This window comes from Pinus tabuliformis, chromosome 6 (genome assembly GCF_031772625.1).
Source record: "Pinus tabuliformis cultivar Carrire ecotype Pingquan chromosome 6, CPIR1, whole genome shotgun sequence".
NCBI lineage: Eukaryota > Viridiplantae > Streptophyta > Pinopsida > Pinales > Pinaceae > Pinus > Pinus tabuliformis.
The window spans coordinates 825150248-825177141 of NC_142292.1; the positions used below are offsets into that span (position 1 = coordinate 825150248).

A 26894-nucleotide genomic window follows, 5' to 3' on the forward strand; every position below is an offset into this window, starting at 1 on the left:
AATTTTCTCCTAGATTTGTCTTTAGCTAGCAGCCAACAACGCCTTGCAGCCACTTGATAGCTCGATTTGCTACTATTCTCTGCCACTTGAGCTAGCCATTGTGTGCTCTTGCTCATATGTTATGATCATAGTTTGAAGGTGGGCCATCCAACCCCAAAAGTATGATTTTTCATTATGTAATTGGGTGTTTATGCTTGCTTCTCTTGGGCACATTTGGACATGGATTAGTGGGGGGATTCAGTGGAAAGAATGTGCTTGGACTATACTCCTATTCCCTTTCCTCAACTTGGGGGTTAATCTTGTATCCTAGTCTAGCGGGATCTCCTTTATTGGCTACTAGCTTTAGGAGTGGCACTACATGGGAAATCCTAATAATTGCATGGTCCCGCTTCTCGATACCACATATCTCACTCCCCTCCACTCATTACAAGCCATTTTCACATTTTCCCCATCTGGGTCCACAAGCTATTGGCCTCCCCCCCCACTTGTCCACACTTTGGGTCGGGCCTGTAGCGATGCCCCAGAGGTTGATGCAGCTAAAAGAAATATAAAAGCATAATTTGGCCAATTACAACACGGAAATGTACCGCAAAATGCAAAAGATGGTCGTGATATAAAAATTTAGCATGTGGGCAAAAGCCAAACATGAGCTCTACCCCCTATCACTATGGCCATCACCCTAGTTCCTAGGGCCCCAATGAGCACCTTTTGCATCATTAAGGAACCCATGATTGTCTCAACCCCTGGCGGGTGATGAGCTGCCCAACCTTAAGGGGTAATCACTGCTACATCATATGCACCATGCTCTCATCCCCTAGAGCCCCGAGCAGTAAAAGGAAGAAAAATCCATTAAAGGCAAAAGGCATATAAAGAAGGGTGGAAAAATAAAGGTCGAGGTAACTCATGTATCACGATTGCTCCCTCCTACATTCATACACCCAAGGTGTGGGCTTCCCTCATCATAGTTGCCCTTGTACCATGGCATGTGGCTTGGAGCCTTCCCTCTTGCCCCCACTCTATTCCACCATTATTTCACATGACACCTGCCATTTAATGGATGTACCATGGACCTGTCACTCCCTCAGAGGTTGAAACCACCTAATAGGGTCCTTCATTAACCTCTCGTGTTGAGCAAAAAAACACCTATACATTTTGAAGCCCATTTGGAAGGGCATGCCACTATGAAGTGTCCACTTCTGCCCTTGATTAGCAAGCTTATTTACTCAATTACACTAATGATTAATTGTATTGGAAGGTGAGGAGATGCATTGGATCTTATATAGGATTGTACATGGGTATTCATCTTGGACTTTGTCTCCCTATACGGGATCCAAGCCCTTTAAAGGATCATAAGGGCACTTGTAGGGTGAGCATTGAGAGCCATGGGCCTCCCCCATTACAGAGCATTGATTGCCACACCATGGGCTTCTTCAGCACCATACATTGCTTGTTCATGCCCCAACCATACAATTATGATGATGCACTTGGGCCACACATTTTCACCTGACACTGGGCAGCTGATCCAAAGCCCAGAGGATGTTTTGTCTCACCCGAAGACACATGGGAGGGCATGTTCATCTTCTGGTGATCCGGATTTAAACAGGAACGCAATAGATTACAGAGATAACCATAAAAACAGAGATGCAGCGGAAATAATACTTCATTTCATTACTGTAAAATACTGAAATATGCTTACAAATAGAAATAACCCAGCTAGGGCGATGGTAGCTTATCTCTGAGAAGAGATGTGTCGGCTACATGCCTCTGAACTGTTTCGAACTGTATTACAATGAGGCTCGATGGCCTATTTATTGTTGAGAAACAATGGAAAACCCTTCACATCCCGAAACCTAACCCTAGAAGATGAAACGCCAAATTGTGGGCCCCGTTTGGGTAAATTGGTACATCAATTTCCCGGGGTCGTAACTTTGGCATACGATCTCCGTTTGACGCGTACGATAGCTCGTTAGAAAGATCTATCCGAGTACTACCACTTTGGGAGGCAACATCGGTCCATGGACCATGTTGCCCCAGATTCCCAAAAAAACGTCGTTTAGGGCCTCAAAACGGCTCCGGAAGTTCAGGACCCGAAAAACTGCTAAAAATAGTAAGTTGTGCTACAATTAAGGAAACTGAAAATGCTGAGAAAGACAATGGTGGGGGTCCAGGTGGACTTGGCAGGTGGCCACCAATATCCACCTGGATCATTCCTCCCCCCTTAGGAAGCAATGGTCCCCATTGCGTTGAGCTCCTCCATGAGATGAGGAAACTTCTGCTGAACTTGTTCCCTGGTGAGCCACTTGCCCTGCTGAAGGAGTTGGCCTGCTTTGACAACTCGATACAGTTGGATATTCTGTTGGCGAGTGTTCTTGATCTGTGTGTCCATGATCCGATCAGTTGCAGCTTGTTCCATGCAATCTGGATTTAATTCTGTGGGTTTGAGCTGTTCTGCAATGTCGGATGTGTCTAGCAATGGTGGAAAGTATGGCCGAAGGCGGTCCACATTGAACACTGGGTGCAGCCCAAGGAATGGGGGAATGCTGAGTTCAAATGCATTGTCTCCCATCGCCTTAGTAATGGTGTAAGGACCATATCGGAGTGGTCTCAATTTCCGATAGGCTCCAGTAAGGCGTTCCTTTTGCAAATGCAACCAGACTTTGTCGCCCACCTGAAACTTGTGTGGCACCCGGTGTTGATCATGTCGCTGCTTGTACTTGGCATTTGATTTCTCAAGAATGTCATGGACCTGCTGGCGAATGTGTTGGATGCGCTCAATGAAGCTGGTGGCCTTATCTGTTTCGGACTGGACATGAGCTGAATTCATGTGAGTAGCTGCAAGTGGTATGGCCACATCAATGGGGCATAGTGGCTGGAATCCCAAACCCACCTGAAAAGGGCTATGGCCAGTGGAGCTGTGAAGAGCTCGGTTGTAGCTGTGCTGAACATAGGGGAGGCTCTCGTCCCATGTGCGTGGATGCTTTGAGTTATACATGCGCAGAATGTGCACAATCATCCTGTTGACAACCTCTGTCTGGCCATCAGTTTGAGGATGGAAGGCTGTGGACTTCGTGAGTTTGGTGTCCAGCATTGACCAGAGACTGGACCAAAATGTGCTGAGAAACCGACTGTCCCGATCTGAGATGATAGACTGTGGGATCCCAAAGTGCACCCACACTCGTTCAAAGAAGAGTTTAGCAGTGGCTTCTGCTGTGATATTCTTCTTGCAGGCCATCATAATGGCCATCTTCGAGAACCTGTCGACGACCACAAAAACACAGTCATTTCCATGCTTAGTGGAAGGAAGGCCTGACATGTAATCCATGGAGATGGATTCCCAAGGTCGACTAGGGGTAGGCAATGGGGTATAGAGGCCATGCTTCTTAATGGTCGGTTTGGCAATGGCACAGGCAGTACATGATCGGATGTACTTCCCAACATCCTGTCGAAGATTCGGCCAATAGAAATAATTTTGCAGTACTGCCACTGTTTTCTCGACCCCGAAATGCCCAGCAGCCCGACTGTAGTGTGCTTCCCAAATCATCTTGGCACGCTCGCTTGAAGGAACACAAAGGTGACCGAGGTGGCATAATAGGGCATCCTGGAGGTGAAAATCTGCAACATGCCGACCCTCCAAGAGTGTCTGGTATGTGTGGCCGAATTCTGGGTCGCTTTTGTAGAGAAGTGGCCAGTCAGAAGTCTCGTGCCCACAAGAGTTGAGCACGGTGGTTAGCGCCATGATCGGTGGCCGACTGAGGCAATCTGCAACATTATTGGTGCTGCCCTTTTTATACTTGATGTTCAAGTGAAACTGTTGCAGGTATGTAGACCACTTCTGATGGCGATCATTCTGCAATTTCCCTTGGGTCTGTATGAACTGCAGAGGTCGGTGGTCTGTGTGGATGACCGTTTCCTTCCCCAAAATGTAATGCTTCCATTGTCGGCAGGCCTGTACAATGGAATACATCTCTTTATCATAAGTGGGGTACTTCCGGACTGTGTCTGAAAGTGTTTCACTGTGATATGCCACTGGATGTCCATGTTGAGTAAGGACTGCGCCAATAGCATAGTCAGAGGCATCTGTCTCGACCTCAAATGGTTGTTGTAAATCTGGTAACGCGAGCACTGGTGCCGTGCAGAGGCGATCCTTCAACTCCCTGAATGCCTTCTGTTGAGATTCAGACCAAAAGAATTTTGCTTTTGCCCCGCCCTTGGTGACTTGACTCAAGGGCCAAGAAATATGAGAAAACCCCAACACAAACCTGCGGTAGAAGTTGGCAAGACCTAGAAAGCTGCGGAGCTCTGTTAGAGTGGTTGGAGAGGGCCAATCCCGAATGACTTGGATCTTGGCTGGATCGACATGCACCCCCTGTTCATCAATGATGTATCCCAGATACTGAACCTGGGTCATGCCAAAAGTGCATTTCTCCAAATTGGCACATAGCTTGTGTTGCCGCAGTGTTTGGAGAACCTGTCGCATGTGGTGGAGGTGCTCTTCCCAACTCTGGCTGAAGATCAGAATGTCATCCAAGTATACTACTACAAAGGAGTTGGTGAATGGCCGCAAGATGTCATCCATTAGCCTCATAAAGGTTGCAGGAGCATTCGTCAATCCGAAAGGCATGACCAACCATTCGAAGAGGCCCTCCTTGGATTTGAAGGCAGTCTTCCACACATCGGAGGGTTCGATTGGTACCTGGTGATATCCTGACTTCAGATCGATCTTGCTGAAATATTTTGCCCCCTTTAGTTGGTCTAGGAGGTCATCAATCCGCGGGATCGGGTACCTATTACGGACAGTGATCTTGTTCAGCGCCCGATAGTCAATACAGAGTCTCCACGTCCCATCCTTCTTCTGTACCAACACGATCGGGCTCCCACAGGGCGATGAACTCGGACGGATGTGACCTTTCTGCAGGAGCTCCTGAATCTGCCTCTTGATTTCATCGTTCTCCAGAACGGAGCGCCGATAAATTGGTCCATTGGGTAGCGGCGCACCTGGGGTCAGATCGATGGAGTGCTTGACTTGACAGTGCAGAGGAACCCCTGCCGGGGAGGTGAAGATGTCCTCGTACTCCTCCACAACCTTGTCCATCTGTAGTTGTCGTGCAGAGGGACCCCGTTTGGAGGCCGCGGCCACTGTCTTCTTCTTTCCTTGAGGGCGTATCATCAGGAAGACAAATTTCCTGGTTTTGGAAATGATCTTACTGCATTGTTTTGCAGTAATCAAAGAGATGGCGGCAGGTGGTGCTACCTCTGGTATCCTGAACAACTTATTTCCCAATGTAATAATAACAGCACGGGGCCTTGATTCATACACAGCATGTCGCTTCCACAAGTATGGTTGTCCTAGTAATACATCACAAACTTCAAGGGGAGCAATGTCACACAATACCTCATCCGTGAAGGGCTTGATGTTGTATGGAAGGCGACACTGCTGGCTCACGCGAAGATCTCGTCCTTGGTGAAGCCACCCAATGGTGTATGGTTGTGGATGTGCTGTGGTCGGTAAGCCCAACCGCTTCACGACTTCTGCCGAGATGAGGTTCTTTTGACTCCCGCTATCAACAATGAACTGTATCGGGGAGCCCTTTACCCACATCTGGGAGTGGAAGAGACGCTCCTCCTCCTCTGGATCTTCGGGTTCATTTTTCTGGATCTTTGCGGTAGCAACAGTGGCACTGGGATCCGCATCAATGATCTGCTTCCCTTTTTCATACCCCTTATCGGGTTCTGACTCAGAGTCGGAACATGCATCTGATTCTGAAACCTTTAGCTCAGCCACCAGTGACTGCTTGGCTCGACACTCACTTGTGTTGTGAGTGGAGCTCTTATGGAACTCGCACCATTTTCCAGTGTCCTTTCTCGGCTTCGCGGCGCTGTTCTTTGCTTGCAGCTTCGGCTGGCTGTCTTGGGCTGTCCCGCCTTGGCTTTGTCCTTTGTTCTGTGGTTTAGGGGCACCTTTCCCCTGCTTTGGATTCGCAGATCCAAAGTCTCGCTTCTTTTGTTTAAACTTCTGCTCGACCTTGACGGCATATCGGTATGCTGCGCCAAGCGAGGGGATGTTTAGGAACTGTATTTCTTCCTGGATGTACTTGTGTAGGCAGCCACGGTATTTGAGTATCAAATGTTGCTCCGAATCCTTGATACCCAACTTTGTGCGAAGGGTATGGAAAAGATTGGTGAACTCCGGCACGTCTTGGTCCCTTCCCTGCCGCAGCGTGGTCCACTTTATGTATTCATCCTCATAGCTTCCGACAGGGTAGTACTGCTCCTTGATGGCATCCCGGAACGAATCCCAGGTGGGTGCGGCTGAAAATAGTGAGCCAGTACTTTCATCCTTCTGCTCGCAGTAGGTTTCCCACCAGTCCTTGACGTGGGGGGCTGCTTTGAGAAGGGCAAAAACAATCTTTTCCCGACTCGAAAATTCATGAACAGAAAAATAACCCTCTAGCAGATTTAACCATTTATCTACGGCATCTGCGTCTATCTGACCCTCGAATATGGGGATTTCAAAATTAACTTGTACCTTAAAGGGTGTGGCATTTCCAGAGTAGCTGCTGGAAGCCGATGCGTTGCTTCTGGGTAGCCGCTGAAGGATCTGGGCAAAGCTGTCCATCATCGCGTTCCGTTGTCGCTCGAGGGCTTCTTCGAGCAAGATTTTGATGGGATCTCCTGCCCCCTCGTCTTTCTTCTCGTCCGCCATGGGAGGCCGTCGGGATTTGCGAGGCTGGTCTTGCAAAGGTTCAACCAGTTCAAGCCCTAACTCCTTATATCCCGACCTTGTTGGGGACATGCAAAGAAAAACAGAGAAAAAGCAGACTGCTCTGATACCACTGATCCGGATTTAAACAGGAACGCAATAGATTACAGAGATAACCATAAAAACAGAGATGCAGCGGAAATAATACTTCATTTCATTACTGTAAAATACTGAAATATGCTTACAAATAGAAATAACCCAGCTAGGGCGATGGTAGCTTATCTCTGAGAAGAGATGTGTCGGCTACATGCCTCTGAACTGTTTCGAACTGTATTACAATGAGGCTCGATGGCCTATTTATTGTTGAGAAACAATGGAAAACCCTTCACATCCCGAAACCTAACCCTAGAAGATGAAACGCCAAATTGTGGGCCCCGTTTGGGTAAATTGGTACATCAATTTCCCGGGGTCGTAACTTTGGCATACGATCTCCGTTTGACGCGTACGATAGCTCGTTAGAAAGATCTATCCGAGTACTACCACTTTCCATGGACCCATGTTGCCCCAGATTCCCAAAAAAACGTCGTTTAGGGCCTCAAAACGGCTCCGGAAGTTCAGGACCTGAAAAACTGCTAAAAATAGTAAGTTGTGCTACAATTAAGGAAACTGAAAATGCTGAGAAAGACAATGGTGGGGGTCCAGGTGGACTTGGCAGGTGGCCACCAATATCCACCTGGATCATCTGGCCCTTATTGATGGAGCATCTAATTGATCTTGAGCCATTTGGAGACCCATTTGGAGCCCACTAAGCCAAACATGGGGTTTGGAGATGATTTGCAACATTTGCAGGGCATCCCCCTCTTATTGATCACTTTATGGCGCCCTCGCCCTCATTCTCAACACATGAGGCCTCAACGCTAGCCTTGGAGAGCACTTCGCATTAATTACATGGGCTAAAAGACAAATAAAATAATAATTAATGTAAAGTTATCTTGGTTGACTTGTAAACAAGGGTGTGTTACTTTGTTTTAACACTTTAGGGGCTTCCTCATTAGGAAATTCGAACTCAATAGGATTGTATAAATAAGATAGAGCCTCTTTCACTTTGGATCATCACACTTGGGATTTTTGGCCTACAATTTTGTGGAGATATTTGGATGATTCTAATGCATTTTGATGTTTGTAAAAATTTGTTTTCTTTCTTGGAGCTTCTCTTTGGCAAATTGATGGATGGACACTCTTCATTTTCTTGTAAGTGCCTTTAAATGCTATATTTCTGAAATAATGAATATCTAATGCATGGAATTTTTGTCTTATTGTTATTATTACACCCTCATACATGAAAAATTGTTTAAGGCCTCGATACTATTGGAAAATTTTGCATTTGTTACTCATAAGATGATGAATGAACAAATGTTCCTAGAGGATAATTTGCATCCTTGAAACTCCATATCAATTGTCATTGAAGTATATAAGTCTAAAGTTGTCGTGTAGCTGCATCCATAGATACTAAAGCTACTTCTTTAGGCCTCCTTGATGAATGATGTTACCAAATCAAGGTCATTTTTTACAAATGACTCCAATCCTCCTAGTTGCTAGGCACTAGACCTCGATCCTTGGTGATCGCATTAACACAACGAAACATCATTCATTTCACCTTTGTCTCTCTTTATTCTCTGTCCCTTTAAGGATAAGGAGGCTTTCTAAGGCTTGGTGCGAAATTTTAGGAAGGAATTTTTTATTCCGTCTAGACAACACTCTTCCTTGGTGGCTCCCCTAGGCGTCCACAAGTTTTGAATGAATTTCGCCGATTAAATTTCAATTAAATTGATGCCCTAGCTATCACACCAAGTGGGAACCCTAGAAGCCATTCTTCAACTTAGGGATTCCTTGAAGGTTCATACTTTAGTAGCATATCATTCAAAACCTTTTCTCTTGACTATCTTGACCTTGGATGAACTCTTACCTTGTCAAATATCTCAACCCTAGGTCTCGTATAGTATTTCTCTCAAGGGGTTTTTCGTGGAAAGTCATCCTAGCTTCTCCCAAAGCTCACACTTTAATTGAATCTTTCCATTGAATGAGCCATCCTTGCCTCACTTTGAACCCTAGTATAGACATATTAATCACAAGTGAGGGATACTGGGACTCCTCTCGTCGATGAAAATCCGAGAAGAGAAGGGGACATAGGCTATGGTGACAGTGGGCCTTTGTCCCAAATTGTTGTTGTGCCCTCTAGCTTTAGCCTATATACTAGGCCTGCTAGTTTGTGCGGCAACAGGGTGTACCGGGGAAATGTTAGTTTCCTTTAGGGGTTGGGAGCACCTAATAGGTTTGACCTTTAGCCGCCCCTACCTAGGGAGAAAACATCTTTGCAAGACCAGGATCTTGATTTTGGAAGGGGATCTTTGTTTGAAGTATTAAATTGCCCTTAGCATTCAAGTTTGGTTAACTTAGATGCATTTTTTATCTTGGTCCCTAATGACTAGTTGCTTTCACTACAATCCATGTTGTTCTTGTCAAGTGGTCTAGCAACCCAAGTCCTTGGCACCTACTCCACAGGTACCCAAGACCTCCAGAGGAGTATATTGGCACAAACAAGTGAAGCGTTGAGACTCCGGGACCCCCTAGTAGCATCTTTGGATGAAAAGCCTCCTAAAGCACTTCCAACACCCAAGACATTGGTTGAATTTGTCCCAAATTTGATTATTCTTTAGGATGATACAGATGAAAATAGCATGCCCCCGAGCTACCCTTGACACAACTTGATGCAAAGCAATTGATTCAAAGCCCATATGAGGACAGTCGCACATTGAGAGCCTAGGGAGGGCTTATTGCACCTAAGAACCCCTTAACATAAAGCACTTCCAACACCCAAGACATTGGTTGAATTCGTCCCAAATTTGATTATTCTTTAGGATGATACAGATGAAAATAGCATGCCCCCGAGCTACCCTTGACACAACTTGATGCAAAGCAATTGATTCAAAGCCCATATGAGGACAGTCGCACATTGAGAGCCTAGGGAGGGCTTATTGCACCTAAGAACCCCCTAACATGGGAGTAGAGAAGGCCTTATTTGGCCGTTGGAGACCCATGGAGACCACTTTGTGGCACCCTAGTTGGATCCTGGGACCCCACAGGAGGTAATGATGTGAATTTGAGGGCCAAGCCTTAAATCATGGACTTCAGTGGCATATACACCTTCTTGGACACCTCATCACCCTTCGACATGGCACTTTGTGCATTTATTGGTGATGGAATCAGCATGTGGGAGCCTACGGCTCACACGTCTGGGCTAATTAGGGCATATTATGATAAAGTAGTCGATCATCTTGTAATCCAAGCACATTTTAGTATCAAACTTATTTTAGGGGATTTTATAAGCTAATTAGTAGTCATAATCCTCATATAAATAGAGGATAGTCTCATTTTATTAGATCATCATCACTTGTGACTATTTCAACCCTCTTGGAGAATTTCATCCCTTTTGTTTCTTGTGCAAATGTGACTCTATGGCGTACTTTGCTATTTGGAGCTATTTCTTTAGTCTTGGAGATGTTACTTTGGTGCAATAAAGGCTTGTACATGTATTCTATCTTGTAAGTGTGAAAAATCGGTTACCTGATTCCTACTATAGCAACAAATGTTAATTCTTCTAATTGTTAATTTGATTAAACAATTTACTTCTTGTTTGCTACAGCAAATATCAAATTAAATACACTGCAGCCTACACATAAAAAAACTGCGGAAAATAAATACAACACGAGAGAAATAAACATCACATACATCTACACAATTATTTTTGGACAAATGTCCCCGGAAAAACCCAGTGTGGGAAAACCGGTGCAGCAGTTGAGGATTTGTATTATTAAGCAATAGTTTTCTGAATACAATCTTTGGATGCCTTGCTGGTTATCCAATACAGAGAATTCACTGACAGAAGATTAGTAAGAAATACCTCACACTATCACTAGCGACCCTGATTGATCCAGCCACAGAATGGCTCGTCCCTTGTTACCTCTGCGCAATCACTGCATAGGCCCAACGTCACAGCTTCTAGGTACGTCACCCCTTCTATTGATCGATTTGCCTCTAAGACTTCGATTCTATCCTCCCAATCTCACACTCTGGCTTCCAAATTCAAAAACCGCCCTCTAACAAAAATAAAGATCTCCTCAAGGCTCTGCGCTGCCTCTCCCGGATCTCCCTCTACCTCCTCTGCTGAGTATTCCCGGATCAAGAGAAATAACCAACCGGAACTATCCTTGCCCCTCACTCCAAGAAATCACTTCGAACTTCTCTCCGACAACTGTTGCGCTGCTCTTTGATCTCCCACTCGATGTCCTTCCCAAATGCCCATCAAGCCTACTCTTATAATCCTCCAGTTGAGAACCAACAACCCATATTAGATTCTAATCAATGACTCAGATCATTTTGGCTTGATCCTCGTCTTCTAGAAGTTTCACCCACAGTTTGATTAATACCCTTTAATTATTTTAATTTCCTAAGTTTAGACTTAGGCACCCATTAAAAATAATTAATTATTTTAATAAAACTATCTCCGAGTGGAATTTTCCAAAACGATTTTCGGGCATTGTGGAATGCATGTGTCCAAGCCTCCCTGCAAATTTTGAGGCGTAGAGCACATCCGATGCTACTAGTAATCAACACTCCCTCTTAGCGAGGAATGTGCTCTAGTAATGCAACCTACTAAAGCATCACCCTTCTATGTAACATCTCCCTCTGCGTTGTTGATGTCTGACTACGCAAATGTTGCATCTATTGTTGACACTGACACTGCCAATCCTGCATCCATACTGCAACTCCCTCTCAAATTATGCATCCATGTTACTGCTAGCACTGCCACTGCCAACACTACATCTGCACTGCAACCTTCTCCAACTGCTACTGCTACTGCATTAGCAACGGAAAAGCATCCAAAATTACTGAACAATTGTTCAGTATGATGCATCTTGTTGTTGGAGTTCTGACTATTGCTAGTCTCTGCGTTGGCCCTCTGCAGCTTCTACGCTGCTGCTGACCTTTGCTCTATGCCTACTGCACTGCTGCCAACTCTGCTTTGCGCTGCTAGCAACTACAACGTCACTCCCGCACCCCTCTGCACCAACTGACATTGGTCCATCCTACTACTTCTGATCTGGGTTCCTGTAGCAAGGTATTGATCCAAGAGGTGGACTCCTCAAGGATCCTGACCATCTGCAGTTCTTTCGAACTACAGTTCTATATCACCCCACCTCTGGGCAATCATGGCAAACTCCTCCTCCTCTATATGTGCAGATGCAACGTTCAAATCATGCTTCTCAACCTTGTCCTTCTTCTTGAGAGGACACTCTGTAGCGTAGTGACCAAGTTCGCCACATCAGAAGCACTTGATCTTCGAAACATCTTTCTTCTTCTGTTGTTGCTGCTGCTGCCCCTTAGATGTAAGGATTGTACATTGTAAATACAATAAAGGATTTTTCATCATGAGCCTGTGACAAATTTCCTGAAATTTTACAAATTAACTAACAGAATTGATGAGAGTACCTACCTATATTCCTGTGGTTGATGATGCCTCAAGCTACTCTGCTTTAGTTACCAAAAGACCAAAACCACCCAGCCAAACTAAGCAAAACCTCGCTACTCAGTCCAATAAGCTTCTCAGTTGAAGCAGACTGTTCCCCGTGCCCAGAAACTTCAGAACAATCAGCGCTCCTTCTGTTGGTAACTCCAGTTTATAGATATAAATACTAGTGCAGTGTATGCGGCACATGCATATGTAGCTATCATATACATGCATCGTATGCCTGCTATTATTCTTGTGTTCTCTATATTTATAGATAGGTCGTTACATTAGATGTGAGGACCGCATTCTCATCCTCCTCCTTTGGCTTCGTCCCACTGCTGCTACTGCTACTATCAAGTTTGCACTTGACTAAGTCTCTTCTCATCTCTTCCTATTGAAGAGCGGCCCACATCCCTTCCAAATCTGGCAATCTCTCTCTGCCCAGGATACTCTGGACAAACACTTGCCATTCTTCTGAGACTAAATTTAGGGCCAGCCTCACCATCTCGGTAGGCTGAGGTGTTGACCCCACAGCTGCCAACGAGTCTCGGATCTCCTAAATCTTTGTAAGGAACGGATCAATGTGTTCCCCCTTCTGCATCTGCATGGATCTCATCTTCTGCTCCAAGTACATCTTCCACTGCTCGGAAGACTCTTCATATAGCATGGCCAATGCTTCCCACATCCACCGAGCAGTATCCTTACCGGCAATGTGACACACTCCATGATCCCCACTCCGTCGAGGATCAATTGTTGAAGTTTCTAAATTTACATAGTTTAGAAACCCTTCATGCACTTTTTCTATTTTTCCTTTAACAAGTTATTTGCAAAGTAAATACTGAAAATAAACACCAGTGCATGCTCAACATATTACAGATTAGCAACTAAAAGAAACAAGAACAAACACACCACATGACACCATTATTTTTGGACCAATGTCCCTGGAAAAACCCAATGAGGGAAAATGGATGCAGCTATCTAAGGGTTTTCTTATTAAACAATATCAGAGCACAATCTGGGAGCCAGAACTGGCCTACCCAACAAAGAATTTCCTTAGCAGCTATACCTCACAGTTTCAGAGAAATCTCTTGGCTGAAACCCGGATAATCCTTCTGGCAGCTTTTCAGCACAAAACTTCTCCTACAACCCCGGCATCAGCCCCTCCCTGTCTCACGTTGGCCCTGCGTCAACCTTTCTTGGCCTGCATCAGCCCCAAAAGGCCTTGTGTCAACTCTGGGAGCCTCTGCGTCAGCTGCGCTGGCCCTTGTGGTGCTCTGCGCAGCACTTGGCTGCCTCTACATGAGCCCTTGCTAGCTCTGCGTCACCCTCCTTGGCTGCTGCGCTGCTCTCCCGGCGCAATATCTGCCTTCTCTTTTCAGCACAAAACTGCTCCTACAACCCCAGCATCTGCCCAATCTGGATTGCGTTAGCCCCTCCTTGTCTCACGTTGGCCCTACGTCAACCTTTCTTGGCCTGCATCAGCCCCAAGAGGCCCTGCGTCAACTCTAGGAGCCTCTGCGTCAGCTGCGTTGGCCCTTATGGTGCTCTGCGCAGCACTTGGCTGCCTCTACATGAGCCCTTGCTAGCTCTGCGTCACCCTCCTTGGCTGCTGCGCTGCTCTCCCGGCACAATATCTGCCTTCTCTGTTTCTCTGTACTCAATGCCCTTCAGCTGCTCTCCCGATCACTGATTCTATCTCTCTTAGCAAACCCCGCTCTAGAGAATAGAATGACTGATCATCTGGTCTGTTCTCCAAGTGACCCTCAAGCCTCCTTTTATACTTTTCCTGTTGACATCTCAACGGCCGAGATTAAGTCCCTAATCAACGGCTAAGATTAGATCTAGCTTGATCCATGTCTTTTGGACCATTCTAACACAGATTCATATTAATACACATTAATATTTTATTTTCCCTAAGTTTGGACTTAAGGACTCCATTAAAAATATTAATTATTTTAATATCCCCTTATCTGTTTAGAATCTACCCAAAACCTTTCTAGGTATTGGAGATATCATGTGCCCCAACCTCTCCATCAAATTTCGTGGTTGGAGCACATCCGATGCTACCCCAAATCAACATCAATCTCTTGGCCTTCGCCATCTCGACCTTGTACTTCTTGAGCACATCTGGATCTGCGGGTAGACTTAAGGACTCCATTAAAAATATTAATTATTTTAATATCTCCTGATCTGTTTAGAATCTACCCAAAACCTTTCTGGGTATTGGAGATATCATGTGCCCCAACCTCTCCATCAAATTTCGTGGTTGGAGCACATCCGATGCTACCCCAAATCAACATCAATCTCTTGGCCTTTGCCATCTCGACCTTGTACTTCTTGAGCACATCTGGATCTGCGGGTACAACTACCACACTATCGACATAGGTTTTGAGATCATGCTCATCCAGAAGGCATGAGATCCTTGCCTTCCAAATCACATAGTTGGATGCACCCTCCAAGCGATCCTAATCTCGCAACCCATTAGCTACCATCTCTACCAACGAACTGTCAAACTACCTCCTCTCTCCTTTGTGCAACACCAGGCTAGCCTACGCACTCACTGTTGGAGTTAATAGGTCAGCTTTTCTCTGTTGTTGCTCAGCACTTGAGAAATCAGACTTCTTGGCTGGAAGTCCTCTGAGGAAGAAATTCCCTATGAGTATGAGCTCTCCTCTCCTCCTGACGCTATTATGCCAGCAACTGTTGCAAAATAACTGTGTCCCAGCTGAAAAATATGCTCTGCAAGGAAAATACGTTTCTCACCTCTGCCTCTGGAAGGCTTTGATCTGGAGATTGAACTTCTCTCTCAACTCACTCAGAGAGATCGAATTCTCTTCAAAACTTCGACGTTTTGGCCCAAGGACTGTGCTGCCCGTTGGGGATTCGAATTGCTGCCTCTACAGTAATTTTGAACTCCTCTTCCTATCTATGCTTTGATACCATGTGAAAAATCGGTTACCCGATTCCTACTACAGCAACTGATGTTAATTCTTCTAATTGTTAATTTGATTAAACAATTTACTTGTTGTTTGCTAGGGCAAATATCGAATTAAATACACTGCAACCTACACAAATAAAAACTACAGAAAATAAATACAACACAAGAGAGAAATAAACATCACACTCATCTACACAGTTATTTTTGGACAAATGTCCCCAGAAAAACCCAGTGAGGGAAAACCGATGCAGCAGCTGAGGGTTTGTATTATTAAGCAGTAGTTTTCTGAATACAATCTCTAGATGCCTTATTGGCTATCCAGTACAGAGAATATCACTGACATAAGATTAGTGAAAAATACCTCACACCATCACTGGCGATCCTGACTGATCTAGCCACAGAATGGCTTGTCCCTTACTGCCTCTATGCAGTCACTGTGTAGGCCCAACATCACAGCTTCTAGGGACAGCGTCACCCCTTTTGTTGATCGATTTGCCTCTGAGACTTTGATTTTTTCCTTCCAGTCTCACCCCAGCTTCCAGATTCAGAAATCAACTTCTTCAGCGAAAAATACGGATCTCCTCAAGGCTTTGCGTTGCCTCTGCGTCAACCTACACTGCCCAGCGTAGCCTCTGCGCTGCCTCTCCCAGATCTCTCTCTGCCTCCTCTGCTGAGTATTCCCGGATCAAGAAAAATCTCCAACCGGAACTATCCCTGCCCCTCACTGCAAGAAATCACTTCGAAATTCTCTCCGACCACTGCTACGCCGCTCTCTTCAGAAATTCTATCTCTGATTACCCACTCGATGTCCTTTCCAAATGCCCATCAAGCCTCCTCTTATAATCCTCCAATTGAGAACCAACAACCCAGATTAGATTCTAATCAATGGCTTAGATCATTTTGGCTTGATCCTCGTCTTCTTCTAGAAGTTTCACCCACAGTTGATTAATACCCTTTAATTATTTTAATTTCTAAGTTTAGACTTAGGCACCCATTAAAAATAATTAATTATTTTAATAAAATTGTCTCCGGGTGGAATTTCCCACAACGATTTCTGAATATTGTGGAATACATGTGTCCAAGCCTCCCTGCAGATTTTGAGGCTTAGAGCACATCTGATGCTACCAAAAATCCACAGTAAGTGTGATGGATTTGATAAATTTTATTCTTTTGTCCAATGTATGGAATCGTTAACTCTCTAGAGCTTCTATTGTGCTAATTATTGATGAAAATCAATGTATGGAATCTATATGATAGCATGGTATGCATTACTCACTAGTAGAATGTGAATGGCAATCCCCTAGCTCTCCCAAGTGATTTTGCGCCCTCACAAAAATAATAGCCAAGGTTTTGACGCTTATGGTTTCATTATTCTGCTACTCCTTGCCAAGATTTAGCATTTACAATCCCATAGACTCCATCATCCCAAGGACTAGGTGTTGGCCTTGTCACTTTGTTGATCATCCACAAAACTTACTCTCGATCTAAATTTTTAACCACTCAAGGATAATCTGCTAGCTAGGGCTAGCACGAATTAGACTAGGGTTGAAGTCGTTGGCTTTTGGAAGAGTGTTGGTTGCCTAAAAAAACAGCGCCTTTTAGTGGCTAATCCATCTATTGTAAGGTTAAATTAGTTTGCCCTAGGTAGATCTTGCCCTAGAAATGCCCTATTTTGCTCTAGGCTTCAACTTGGGGCTTCTTGAAGCCTTCTTGTTCCATTGGTTGATAGTATGCTTTGCTTGGAAGCATTTTCTTGGCCTTGTTATTCATCAAGCAATAGATCATTTGTGCCCTAAATAAGCTACAATGGAGGATGTGAATTGCCTTACCTTGCTTGTTAAGCCTTGTCCTTTAGAAGATTTGTCCTCTATAAGCATGTCTTGTCACCTTATCCCTTGTCTTAGCATATCACTCAAGTGACGGGCTAAAGGGAAGCCTCCCTAGTGGTGAAAGTCCACAAAAGCGCAGGAAGTAGTGGTTGTGGTGACAGTGATCCACACCTCATTGTTGTCCCTTGGTTTAGTTTTCTCCTTGTGAGTTTTCCCCTCACAAGACCTACTAGATTTTAAGACAACAATAACCAAGTGTAACGATGGTGTTTAGGAACACTTTCAAGCAATGAAATTATGACACACATCTTCATAAGATGATCTTGAAGAGCACAACACATTATGTGTAAGCAACGAAATTATGACACACATCTTCATAAGATGATCTTGAAGAGCACAACAGATTATGTGTAAGCAATGTGTGACCTTCATACGAAATGAGGCTAGATCCCACTAATAGATGGGTTGGAGACCCATGCAGCTATTGATTCATTGTTTGATTTAGTTGGAGACCCACTAATAGATAGATAGGTTGGGAGCACCACAGATCATTTTCTTGGAGATTAAGGGGCCACCCCCATCATCACTGTTATTGGAGTCCTCCTATTCATTATGGTACATGAGGGACTTCATTTGGCCTTCCAAAGGCCCTTCTAGCTACTTTTTTATCATTTCGACCCTCTTGAGAGGCTAATTATTCTTATTGTGGAGCTATTTGGTGGGCTTGCCACCAAAATATTGTTATTTTGCACATTATTTCATTTTAGGGGCATCATTAGGCTAAATTAGGCCATTCGAATCCCTTAGAGGATTGTATAAATATAAGAGTCATTCTCTCTCATTCATCATCACTTGGATTTGTATCTGTGTCGAGAAAAGAACTTAGACCTACTATTGATGGACGAATTGGATATTGTTTGATGCATTTTGATGTTTGGATAATTGCTACCTTATCTTGGAGCTTAATTGTTTCAAACCTAATAAATGGATGTTATCTTTTTGTCATGTAAGTGCTCTCTTATGCGAAATTGTTCATGTTTTATGTCTAATGTATGGAACACTATGCTTCGATTATGTTTGTGCCCTAATTATTGATGCGAAATTCATGAACACATGTAATCTTGGCTTGTTGTATATGTTACTCATCTTAGCAAAAAGATCGAATTATTACTAGGGGTGGGTAGATACCTTTCACCTTGAAACTCCATAAATTTTGCAAAGCGAAGTATAAATTCCTTCTTGTGACCTTGTAGTTGGCTCTCTAGGGCTAACGAAGTTGCAATAGGACTCCTTGGTATAGCGAAAATCCTAAAATCAAATTCACTTTGACTCCATTCTACACAATTGGCTATGCACTGGCCTTAATCCTTAGTGATCACCCTAAATTCCTCCCCTTTATTCAAATTCTTTGCCCTAACCCTAAACGACCTAGTTGGGGCACCCCATTAATTCCATTAGAGCCATCATCTTGCCTAACAATTCGGTGAGCAACTGCGTCGGGGTGTTCCCTACATGCCCTTGAAAATTGAAGCCAATCCAACGGTCGGTTTGCGAGAAACACCATGCCCTAGATCCAAAATCGTTTGGTTCTTGGCCTTTTTAGCTTAGCGACATTCTAAGGGATCTATTGTGCTTGAAAATGCAAAGGAATTTCATCTATTATTGATTCCTTCTTCTGCTTTGCTTGACCTAGATTCTTGGTTGAAGATTACACCCTAAATCCTAGGTTTTGTTTGGGTATCCTTGGTCTCTTTGTGGTCACATTCTTTATATGAGAAATCATCTTACATGAACTTCAATAGAGATCATTCCCTTCTCCTTTGGAAGCTTTGGTCTAGGCATAGCCATCAAATTGATCTATCATTACCTAGGTCTAAGCATCCCTTGAGATTTTCTAGAACAATGATGCAAGCCCTCCCTTGTCTCCCTAGGTGAGACAAAACCCCATTTGGGCCCTGGATCAACTGCCAAGTGTGTGGTGCAAGTCTATAACCAGTTGGGCAAGGTGGTCCAAGTGCATCATCATCATCGAATAAATGGGACGAGCAAGCAATAAATGATGTTGAAGAATCTCATGGCGTGCATATCTGCTCTCTGCTATAGTGGAGGCCCATGGCTCTCAACACTCACCCTACAAGTACCATTAAAACCTCCTGGAGGGCTTGGACCCCGTATAGGGAGACCAAACCCCAAGATGAAGACCCACCTGCAATCCTATATAAGATCCAATGTGTCTCCTCACCTTCCAGTACAACAATTCATTAGTACAATGGAGCAAATGAGCTTACAAATCATGGAACCAAGTGGGCACTTCATAGTAGCATGCCCTTCCATAATGGGTTTTAGAGTCTACAAGTGTCTCCAGGTTCAAGAGCGAGGTTAATCAAGGACCCTATTAGGAGGTTTCAACCTCTACAGGAGTGACAAGTCCATGGTACATCCGACATATGGCAGGTGTCATGTAATATAATGATGGAACAAAGTGGGGAATCAGGTCAAGGCTCCAAGCCACATGCCATGGTACAAGGGTAACTGTGATGAGGGAAGCCCACGCTTTGGTGTATAGATGTAGGAGGGAGCAATCATGGTACATGAATTACCCTAGCCTTTGTTTTTCCACCCTTCTTCATATGCCTTTTGCCTTTTATTTATTTTTATTATATAACTTCTTAGGGCTCCAATGGGATGAGAGCATCATGTGAATGATATAGCAGTGAATACCCCCTTTAGGGTTGGGCAGTTCATCACACACCAAGGGTTGGGACAATGATGGGCTCCTTAATGATGTAGGGGGGCTACTATAGGGGCTCTAGGAATTAGGGTGATGGCCATAATGATAGGGGATAGACCTCATGTTGGCTTTTGCCAAAGTGCTAAATTTGTATGTCTTGGCCATCTTTTGCATTTTATGGTACATTTCTTGTTGTAAGTCGCCAAATTATGTGTTTTACTTTCCTTTTCGCTGCATCAACCTCTAGGGCATCGTTCCAAGCCCAACCCAAATTGTGGACAAGGGGAAGGGGGAGGCTAACTCCTTGTGGACCCAGATGGGAAATATGTAAAAAAGGGTTATAGTGAGCAAAGGGGAGGGATATATATGGTGTCGAGAAGTGGGACCATGCAACCAAAATTGGGATTTCCCATGTTGTGCCACTCCTAAAGCTAGTAGTCAACAAAGGAAATCCCACAGGACTAGGATACAAGGTTAACCACCAAGTTGGACAAGCGGACAAGAGCAAAAACCAAGCCCATTCTTTCTGTCGAATCCCCCCACTAATCCATGCCTAGAAGTGTCCATGATAAGCAAGCAAAAATATCAAACTACATCATGAAAGCCAAACCTTCGAGGTTGGAAGGCCCACCTTCAAACATACAATCATGACAAATGAGCGAGGGTGTATAATGTTTGGCTTAGGTGGCAGAGATGATGGCACATCGAGCTATCTAGTGGCTACAAGTGGTTGTTGGCTATCGTCCTAAGACAATTTAAGAGAAAAATTATCCTATGGGTGTCACCCACAAGTGGTGGGTGACATCTAGCTCCAACTGGGACATGATCTCTCAATAGAGTGCACGAACGTTATCGAACGGGGAGGTCATGAGAACACCAGCAATCTTTTGGAACCGCAGATCTGTTACTTGCACATCAAAGGCTAAGCACACAAGGTGGCATGTTTTTACGGCATCTTATGATCACCCATGCTCATGTTACGCCATAAAAATCAACAAGAAATAAAATTTTATTCTAGATGCAATTCTTATCTAAATGCACCTACTCTAGCATGATAAAAGGATATGGGATTAGTTCCAATGCGAAAATCGGCATGCAACGCATCCTACTCTAACATGCATATGATACAATATCAAGTGCCCTCAGGGTAGTACTCTTTAAGGAGTTTCCCATTCATGAGGAGGGGAACAGACTCTCCATCAAGAGCTTCTAAGTGATAGGAATTTATGCCAGCTATATCATATATCCTGTAGGGACACACCCATATGTTGTCCAACCTTTTGTGCATACTAGGCTTTTCCTTTCTTTTATCCCATAAGAGCACACGGCTTCCAGGCTTAAAGGTTTTGCTCTTAACATGCTTATTGAAAGTAGCTTTCATCTTTTCATGGTTGCGGCCAAGTTGGTCAAGGTATTTTCTCCTATTCTCAATTATCTCAATGAGTTGATCAATACTGGTTTGAATGGCATCTTGTTGGTCAAGGAAAGCTTTCAGGCACTCAAGGGCAAGCAATTGGAGTTGGATAGGTAATTTGGCTTCAGCACAGTTACCAATTGAAACGGGATATATCCAGTTGATACTTTTACGATTAGACGGTCAACCCACAAAGCATACTTAATTTTGCTATCCTAATTTCTTTTGTTTTCCCCAATCGTTCGCTTCATTAGTTTTACAAGATTTTTATTGCTAGACTCGGCTTTACCATCCTATTTACAAGATTTTTATTGCTAGACTCGGCTTTTACAAGATTTTTATTGCTAGAATGGCATCTTGTTGGTCCTTGAGGGTAATATTTAAGAGGAATGTGACAATATTATACCATATTTAGTACACAGGGATGTCAAAGCCTTAGAATCAAATGCTTTTGCATTGTCAGTAACAATCTTGGCAAGAACACCGAATCTGGTAATAATTCTTTCCTCAAGGAAATCCATGACTACTTGGTCAATTGCTTTCTTGGTTGGTATAGCCTCAACCCACTTGGTGAAGTAATCAGTGGGCATGAAAATCCATTTATGCCCATTGCTTGAATTGTCTTTGAATTCACCTGAAATCAAGACCTCATTGTATAAAGGGTGCATAAACAACAACATTCCTTAGAGGCATGTCAGTGAGTTGTTGTTTGCCAACAAACAATTGGCATGGCTAACAACATTTTACAAAGTTCAATGTATCAAGTTCAACCAAAGATAGTTGGCCAATAATAACCCGCCCTTAGGATTTTGTACGTGGTAGTTTTAGCAGCATAATGCCCTCCACAAAATCCTACGTAGAATTCCTCATTACATTCTCAAGCTCCTCTTTGCTAACACATCGAAGGATCACTCTGCCAGGGCTCATCCAACCAACGCCATATTGAGTTAGACAGTACCCGCCTGCTTTTAATCTCAAGGCTCTTCTTTGGTGATCGACAAGGTGCAGGGGAGCAGACAAGTTGCACAAGTAATAGATGATGTCGGCATAGCATTCATCATTTTCAAGCTCAATAGAAGTAGCACTTGCTCCCTTTCCCCTTCCTGGAGAGCCTTGTTATTACTTGTCTTTAACATTTCAGCTAAGCCTTGACCCTTAATGATTTTCTTGGGACATATATCTAAATCATATTCTTATATTTTTGACACCCATTCCCCCCTAGAACCAAGTCATAATAATGCAATGGTACATCTTTCACGTCAGGGTAAGGGACATAGGCATATATCTTGTTGTACCCTACATATGCTCTAAAAATTTGAGAGACTTGACAAGGGCGTAAGCTTGTTTTTCAACAATAGTGTATCCTGTCTCTGCATCTCGAAGTGGTTTACTCTTGAAAGCTATTGGATTGTCTCTTCCTTCATTGTCCTTTTGCATGAGTATACCAGAAATAGTATCTTTAAAGGCAAATGAATAGATGATGAAGTCTTTAGCATAATCAAGATTGGCAATGACAAGAGTAGAAGCAATTTTTTCCTTAAATTCCTCAAAAGAACTATTCTTTGAAAGGTTATTTATGGGTTTGACAATTTCTGCAAAGTTTGATATAAATCTTCTCACGAAATTGATTTTTCCAAAGAATGACCTCAAGGATAAATTATCCTTTGGGGGAGATATTTTCTTGATTACTTCAATCCTTTCCAAATCAATGCTAATCTCGTCTTTAGCCACCACATGCCCAAGCAATTTGCCTCTATCGACCCCAAAGATGGATTTCTTAGGATTAAGGGATATGTTGTATTTCCTACATTTCTCAAATACCTTCCTCAGATGTTTGCAATGATCTTTTCTTTCTTTGGAAGCCATAGTTAAATCATCTTGGTATATTTCCATGATTTTCCCTATAAGATCTCTAAAAGCAAAATCCATGGCCCTTTGGAAAGTGGACCCGGCGTTGAGCAGCCCGAAGGGCATTCTTGTTGAAGTTTCTAAGTCTACCAATTAGAAACCCTCCATGCACTTTATCTGATTTATTCCTAACTACTTGTTCTGTTACTTAACAAGTTATTTACAATGTAAATATTGAAAATAAACACTAGTGCATGCTTAACATATTACAAATCAACAACTGAAGGAAACAGAAACAATCACACCAAATGACACTGTTATTTTTGGACAAATGTCCCCAAAAAAACCCAATGCGGGAAAACTAGTGCAGCTATCTGAGGGTTTTCTTATTAAGCAATTTCATAGTACAATCTGGCTCCAAATCTTGCTTACCCAACAGAGAATTTCCTTGGCAGTAATACCTCTCAGTTTGAGACAAATGTCCCGGCTGAAACCCCGGATAAACTTTCCGGCAGCTCCAATCTGCCCCAAAAACCCTAGCGTCTACCTTTCTGGATTGTGTCAGCCTCTCTCTCTGCCCAGCGCTGGCCCTAAGTCACCCTGAATGGGTCTGCGTTAGCCTCAAGAGGCCCTGCGTCAACCTTCTAGCCCTCTGCATCAACAATGCTAGCCTCTCTGAAACACTACGCAGCTCCTGGCTGCCTCTACATGAGCCCTATTGCTATTGCGCAGCTCCTGGCTGCCTCTGCATGGCCCTGCATGAGCCCTGGCTGCCTCTGCATGGCCCTGCATGAGCCCTTGCTACTACTGCGTCACTTTCTCTAGCTCATGCGCTACTCTCCCGTCACTATCTCTACTTCTCTAAGTCTCTGTACTCAATGCCCCTCAGCTGCAACTCCGATCATCGATTTTATCTCTCTTAGCAAACCCCACTCTAGAGAATGGAATCATTGATCACTCTAGTGTACCCTCCAAGTGACCCTCGAGCCTCCTCTTATACTTTTCTCGTTGACATATCAACAGCCGAGATTAAGTCCCTAATTGACGGCTAAGATTAGATTTGGATTGATCCATGTCTTTTGGACCATTCTAACACAGTTTTATATTAATCCACATTAATATTTTAATTTCCCTAAGTTTAGACTTAGGGACTCCATTAAAAATATTAATTATTTTAATATCTCCTAAACTGTTTAGAATCTGCCCAAGCCCTTTCTGGGTATTGGAGATCTCATGTGCCCCAACCTCTCCACCAAATTTCATGGCTAGAGCACATCCGATGCTACCACAAATCAACGCTCCCTCTTAGTGAGGACTGTGCTCTAGCAATACTCCTCACTAAGTATTACTTTGATCATCCAACATCGGTCCCTGTGTTGATGCTAGGCTTGCTGCCGACCATCCTTTGCACTGCTATATCCTGTACTCCTGCCCATGGTTCTGCCACTGCCACTGCTAGCCTCGCGTTGTCTCAGGACTCCTACATTGTAGCTCTCTCTACTGCTCCATCCGCATCCATCTCTACCCACATCAGCCAGTCCTGTTACTCCTCTTCGGGGCTCCCATAGCAAGGTCTAATCCAAGAGGCTGGGTACCTCGAGGATCCTGCCCCCCATCGCCTGTAGCCCATCTGACTACAACTCGATGTCTCCCCACTTCTGCTCAAGTGCTGCGTGTGCACTCATGGCACAATCATCGTCTGTCAACACTTCCTTCTCTGCCCTTGCTGGCGCTGCCTTACTCTCGGAAGACTCTCCCTTACTCTTCTTCCTTGGACACTGGGTCGCATAATGACCCAACTCCCCATACTAGAAGCACTTGATCTTGGAGAGATCCTTCTTCATCCGCTTTTCTTGCTTTCCCTCAGATGCTAGGGCAACATCTTCCTCCTCCTGCTTGACTTTGATCCCCTTACTGCAGCTTCCCGCCTTTGACTGTCCTCTGATCACTTCCTGGCGAAGAGCCGCCCACATCTCATCCCAAGGTGGAAGTTTCCCTCTGCCCAGTATACTCTGGACAAATACCTCCCAGTCTTCTGAGCCAGCATTCAGGGCTGTCCTCACCATTAATTCCTGATCCGGCGTGGCTTCTATAGCAGTCAACTGATCTCGGATCTCATTCAGTCCTCCAAAGAAGGTGTCAATCAGTTCTCCCGTCTTCATCTGATACGACCTCAACTGATTTTCTAGTAACATTTTTCTCTGCACAAAAGTATGCTGGTACAATTTCTTAAGGGCCTCCCACATCTCATATGTCGTTTCCTTCTCGGCAATGTGTGGTACTACATGGTCCTTGACCCCGTCAAGGATGATGCTCTTGGCCCTCGCCATTGCCTCCTCGTACTTATCATTATCATTTGGGTCGATTGGGATAGCTATCGTCTTCAAGGCAAAGTGCTTGACACGATTTCTGTCAAGTACGGATAAAATTTTGGCCTTCCAGACTGCGAAGTTTGATGCTTCGTCCAGCCTGTCCTGGTCTCTTACTCCGCGTAGTGCCATGATGCTCTTCTACTTCCCTCCTAGAAGTTCTCACTCTGACTCTCTCTGAGTCTCAATTTCCCTTCTGGAAATCCTTTTGCAAATGTCGAGACGCCCCCTGCCCTGATCGTTTGTGCAATCGCACCACTGATCCAAGTTTCTCGGCTAGAAACCCTCGGTAGCAACTCCTTCCTCTTGGCCTTCCCCTGTCAGGTATTGTTCCGACTATAGTACCTCACCAGCTTCACTCTGCAATGTTCCCACACCCTTCTAAACCCCATTAACCTGAAGGTGAGAGCTCCTAGGCTCTGCACAATCCCGTCACCAGCAACCTGGCCTCAGCCAACTGCGTCAGCGCTCCTAGCTTTTGTGTGTCTCTACGTGAGGCTCCCTTTGCCTCCCTTAGCCTCTGCGCTGCCTCTTCCTAGCTCAGCCTTGATGACGCAAGCACTACGTCACCCTTCCCTTCTTGTTGCTCTGCTAGAAACAACTTCTCTCACTCAAGACAGTTGTTTTCTGCTGCTATTGCTCCACTCGACTGATGTCCTCAGTTCTCTTGTGATCTGCAACCACACTCTGATACCTTGTTGAAGTTTCTAAGTCTACTAGTTAGAAACCCTCCATGCACTTTATCTAATTTATTCCTACCTACTTGTTTCGTTACTTAACAAGTTATTTACAATGTAAACACTGAAAATAAACACTAGTGCATGCTCAACATATTACAGATCAACTACTGAAGGAAACAGAAACAATCACACCAAATGACACTGTTATTTTTGGACCAATGTCCCCGGAAAAACCCAATGCAGGAAAACCGGTGTAGCTATCTAAGGGTTTTCTCATTAAGCAATTTCAAAGTACAATCTAGGTACCAAATTCGGCTTACCCAACAGAGAATTTCCTTGGTAGTAATACCTCTCAGTTTGAGACAAATGTCTCAGCTAAAACCCCGGATAAACTTTCTGGCAGCTCCTCAGCTCCAATCTGCCCCAAAAACCCCAGCGTCTGCCTTTCTGGACTGCGCCAACCTCTCTGCCCAACGCTGGCCCTGCGTATTAGAGATCTCATGTGCCCCCACCTCTCCACCAAATTTCGTGGCTAAAGAACATCTAATCCTACCACAAATCAACAGTCCTAAGATACATATAAGTTCATTCCCCGTGGCATGGTAAGCACAGTTTTCAAGCGATCTTCCTCTTTCACAATGACCTGATTAGACCCAGAGAGACCATCAAGAAATGACATCATTTGGCATCTAGTTATTCTCTACAGCAAGTTTTCCATATTTGACAATGGGTAATTATCTTTTAGGCATACTTGGTTAAGATTCCTAAAGTCAATGCACATCCTAATATTTTCAGTCTTTTTAAGGGTGATAATAG

General features: G+C 44.2%; 1 protein-coding gene across 2 annotated transcripts in view; it reads right to left on the reverse strand.

The window, feature by feature from the left end:
* The window catches only part of LOC149261371 (factor of DNA methylation 5-like), a 142641-nt gene that overhangs the window by 105079 nt on the left and 10668 nt on the right, over nt 1-26894 (reverse strand). The window lies entirely within an intron of this gene.